Genomic DNA, 5,283 nt, shown 5'->3' on the forward strand with positions numbered 1-5,283 from the left:
AGTAATTAAAACTAAAAGCTAAAACTCTATAAATATTATATATATACACATTTAAGAAAATAAAAGAAATGAAATAAAAATGACAAATGCATACAACAACATTTCAAAACTAAACATTTAAATGAAAACAAAAAAAATAAAGCTAAAAACAATTCAAAAATATTAAAAGAACAAAAGGTATGAGTATAATAATGATTCTAACTGTGTTTTTTATTTGCTCAAAACAATCTTGCAGCAGAAATGATCATTCATTAATCCACCATGAGGAAAGAAGGCAGATTCCAAATTGAGTGTTCTGACATGTTCACTTCCACCACTCAACCAATAGTGTGAGTTTTGGGTCAGGACTTTCTGCTTGGCCAATCAATAGAAGACAGGAAGAGGATTCAGGAAACTGATATGAAAACAACCATAATTTTTGCAGTTCCATCTGGTGCCGCTAGCAACACAGAAAACAATTACATCAGCTTTAAGCCTCAGTAGCCACCATTTTGCGAAAAGGCTCCGCTGTCGCCGCCAATATGTGAGCGCGCTCCGGTGTGGCCGCCATTTCATGAGCGGGTTGAATCACCGGAGTAGCAAACAGTATACTTGAACGTCCCTGAGCTGGTGGCTGACAAAATCAAACGGCTGCCATTACCGGCACGGAGGCGCTGTCGTGTTCCTCCTACGCGACACCCACAGTGAATAGAGAGCCAACAGTCAACAAAGCATAATCCAAAAACTGGCTGAGTGACGAACGCAGACCCTCGCGTCTAAGCTTTGACTGAAGAGGTTGATTAACACCATCACAGAAAAACTCTATCAAAATAATGTCCGGTAAATCGGAATACTGTATAGTATGTGGAATACTCTTTCCACCACTGATCTTGAGAAATGTTTAGTTCACATACACATTTTATTACTGAATAAATAAAAATATTTCCAAGGTATATAAGTAAAATGTCAGGCACAAATAACACAACTCACACTCTGGTCTGTAATCCTGTACAAACAGAGAAATCACTCAGTGATGCTCAACTAAAAATCCAAACTATGAACGCTGCTCAGAAATAAAATTCAGCTGTTGTATATTATATTGTGCATGTCTTAAATTGAAATCATCATGTGTATGATGTCACTGTCATATATCACATGGCATGAATGATGAAAGCAACTGCAGAAATAAAGCCTTTATTGACAGACCAAGACATGTAAAGTCGATTATTCTGGAGCAGTTTGTTCTTTAGCGTGTTTGTTCTGGTGGGTCTGAAAACTACCTAAATAAGCGAATCTCTCGCCGCAGATGGAGCAGGAGTAAGTTTTCTCTCCCGTATGAACTCGCTGATGGACTGTATGAACTCGCTGATGGACCTTCAGGACGTCTGATCGAGCAAACGTCTTGTCACACTGTGAGCATTTGAACGGTCTTTCTCCGGTATGAATCCTCTTGTGCTTTTGTAAAGTATCAAACTTACTGAAACTCTTCCCACAGACGCCGCAGTGATACGGTTTTTCTCCAGTGTGAATCCTCTGATGTTCTTTAAAATGAGTTTGATTAGAAAAGCTCTTCCCGCAGTAGGAGCACAGATACGGTTTCTCTCCGGTGTGAGTCCTCTCGTGATTGTTCAGACTAGAAGTTTGACGGAATCGTTTGTCGCAGTGTTTGCACTGATATGGTTTCTCATCAGAGTGAATTTTCTGATGTGATTTTAGACAGCTTGAGTTTGTAAAGGTTTTCCCACATTCACTGCACTGATACGGCCTCTCATTGGTGTGCAAACGCACATGTGTCTTCAGATGAGATCCATGATTGTAGCTCTTCTCGCAGTGAGGGCACTTGTATGGTCTTTCTCCCGTGTGGATTCGCTTATGAGCATCAAGACTTCCTTTGGTGCTGAAACACTTGTCGCATTCGCTGCAGTGGAAAGACTTTTCACCGTGAGTCTTCAAGTGAACTTTTAGTTTTGAAGAATTGAAAAACCCTTCCCGCACTGTTCACAGTGAAACTCCTTCTTCCCGCTGTGCTCTTTTGAATGAAGTCTCCTCTCTTCTGCGGTAGGAAAGCTGGTGTTGCATCTCCCACAGGTGAAGTGTTTCGGTTTCGGTTTTGTGTGTATTATCTTGTGTCTCATTAAATTACCCTGTTTGCTGAATGTTTTTCCACACGTGGCGCAGGAGAAACTCTTGAGCTGCTCTTTTGAGGTCGAGACTGTTTCTTCATTTCCATCAGAAGATGAGCCACCATTGACATCTGAAAGTCATTTCCATAGATGAGCCACCATTGACATCTGAAAGGAACAAAACTGGATTAAAATACATTTAAATGGTCTTGAATAAAGTTAGAGAACATCCACTTTAATCCAGATGTTTCCCACCATTCTTCTGGCACGATCATTTATTAAGAAAATATGCGTCCAGGTCAAATTAACAATAATAAAAAGCAACTGTTGTTTTTCACTGCTTGGTTTGTAGTAAATGCTGCTCCACGCAAAAGCCTGTGTCTGCATAATGCTTTGCTATTTTTTACAGTTAATTAATTAATAATTATTATTATTCGTAATGTATGAATAATTATCACAATATACTGCAAAACAACCATAATGTGATGTTTGGCGAAATCCAGCGGCCTTTCAAACAAGCTCAGCAAACCTGGAGCTCTTTTAATTTTTAATCCCATTAAAAAAAAAAAATATCAGAAATATGTCAATTAAATTTTTTCTCGTAAATTGTTCAGCCCTACTAACATTTGCCATCATGTTCCCAAATATCTTAGCAAATCTGCACCATCAGTTAATATGAACCTGATCCTGCAGAGTCTCTGCTGACGTTCAAGTGTCATGAAAAACAACAAAAGGTAATAAAAGGAAGAAACAAACCTGGAGGAATGAAATCATCATCTTCATCATCCCCATTATTCTCATCCTCATCTTCCTCATCACTGTGTTGTTGTTCCTCTGCGGTGGTTTCTTCTCCTCGGCTCTCTATCAGGTTCCTGCAGTCCACCAGTTTGACGGAGCACATCTTCAGCGGCGTCTGCAGCATCTGCTGTTCTCCAGCGTTACAGTCAGAGGTTTGATCAGTGGATTCATGATCCTGAGCGTCAGTATAACAGAGTAAAGTGAGGCTGAGCTCTGAGTCCTGTGTGTCTCTGGATCTCTGATCTCTGACGCTCCAGATTGAATCCTGAGCTTCTGTCCCATCAGTCACACGCACTGAAACCTGCTCCACATCCTGATTAGATTAGATTCCTTTAGAAGGAATCTCAGTCTGGTCTTTGTCTTCTAGGTGTGGGGAAACCACCCAACGCAGTCTGTGGAATGAGGAATGATTTTCCTCATGTGATGGTCATGATATGCTGTGTCTTTGACCATTAATCTTGGTTACTTGCCCCAAATTTGAGAAACTCCTTCCTGAGTTGGAACTATCAATAAGTGTTCTTTTTTTAATGCTGTGAGCTGCTCAAAGTTGCTAGTTCGTTAGAAAAGTCCTGTCCTTTTTTTTTCTTGTGAGCCAAAGGTGGCGCTCAACTGACACCATACATGCCATGGACCTACCCACTGCACGAGCCGTATGTTTGGTAGCTCTAAGCACCAAATCCGTAGCTCGCCTGAGCGCTTCAACAGCCTTTGAGGTCAGGCCTTCTCCCTCATCCAGCTCCTTGAGTACATCCACTTGATAAGCCTGAAGCACGCCCATAGAGTGAAGCATAGACGCGGCCTGCCCAGTAGCCATGTAAGATTTGCCGACTAAAGCAGAAGTAACCCTACACGGCTTGGACGGCAACAGGGGCATGACTTCCATTATGGAGCGGAGTTTGGCGCGAGATGTGCCGCAAGAGTCTCCTCTACGGTCGGCATCACCGCATAACCGTGTTCTGCCATTTTAGAAATAGTGGCGAAATCAGCGGCAGCAGGATTAGTGATACGGGCCGAAAAAAGTTGTTTCCAAGACCTCGAAACCTCATGGTGGAGGTCATGGAAGAAAGGGAGAGGCCTACGGGGTTGGGATGGAGTGCGGCTAGTCAAGAAACAAGAGGATGATTGTAGGAAAATGGGTAGGGCACTACAACAATGACAGACATAATAATTACTTTGACCCGTTTTCATTACAATTATGCAATTCTTAAGTACATAGAACTGTATGTGTGTGAGGTAACTTACGTGAGTTTAGGAAATTGCTGGTGTTAAAGCTGCTAATCAAGCTAATTTAGTGACTCGCAAAAAAAAAATGTCTGGGGCATATTTCACCCAAAATTATATATAGTGCTATAGAAAGCCTAATTTAAGACAATTTCGAAGCCTTGTGACAATAACTGACCCTTTCATAGAAAGCCTAATTTAAGACCATTTAGAAGCATTGTGACAATAACTGACCCTTTCTGAAGCCCCACCTTAAATCCGTTTTTGATCGTTACTCTGACAGCAACTGTCTGTTACCATTACAGACGATCTTTTGCTCTTCTATGTTTAAGCCAGTTTTAACATATTTATGTATAATATTCAGTATATGAATAGAACATGGGGGAAATTTAATCAAAGTTGTCACATGCCAAAAAAAACAAAACTTAATGGTCCTAAATATTGGCTTTATTTACTTTTACAGCATGGACATTCTTGGTATATTTCATGATGAACAGCTGTACTGGAAGGAAGATATTCATTTTTTGGAGCATATGCAACAATTAATGCCATGACTTTGAATTTAAGACTTTCTTCTGTGATATGCATGCTGATATTCTCCACATCAGGACAATTGTGTGTCCAATATGTATACAATAATAGTTCTAGTAATTACATGGCTCTGTGGAGTGCTTGATTCTGATTGGTCAGTCACCACATTCCAAGGTACGTTATTCCCTGATAACAACCGGCGAAAGCTAACAATACAGCCCCATCCGGGTAACTGCAGTTGGCGCTATGCACTTGCTAGAAACAGTTTTTTTCTTGGTGAAAGCTTTGCGTTTGGTGAGCTAATAATATATTAAAACTCAATGAAATATTATGTGTACAATTATGTCACTCTGGTATTGCGTTTCATACAAACGCAGCTGCTGCCATTTTGCGACGATAGTTTTGTACACTGTAATGGATTATAAGATAGATAACAAACTAGTAAGATTTTAAAACGGTTTCATATTAAATCAGTATCTTTTATCTCCTTAATTTTGTGGTGAAATGTTGTGTAATAAGTGATATGACTGCACCGGTATCTCTTAAATGTCCGTCTAGTTTGAACTTGCCGCTTGCTAGCTACTGCTTTTTTCATGAAAGATTTGCGTTCAAATATTTCAACTTAGAACAA

At 40.2% G+C, this 5,283-nt stretch overlaps 1 pseudogene; it reads right to left on the reverse strand.

Moving 5' to 3' along the window:
* Positions 1 to 1,157: 1,157 nt before the first annotated feature.
* LOC107710964 (zinc finger protein OZF-like) lies at positions 1,158 to 3,783 on the reverse strand (annotated as a pseudogene).
* Between the last annotated feature and the right edge of the window lie 1,500 nt (positions 3,784 to 5,283).

This window comes from Sinocyclocheilus rhinocerous, unplaced genomic scaffold (assembly GCF_001515625.1).
Source record: "Sinocyclocheilus rhinocerous isolate Xijiao unplaced genomic scaffold, SAMN03320098_v1.1 scaffold14111, whole genome shotgun sequence".
Lineage (NCBI taxonomy): Eukaryota > Metazoa > Chordata > Actinopteri > Cypriniformes > Cyprinidae > Sinocyclocheilus > Sinocyclocheilus rhinocerous.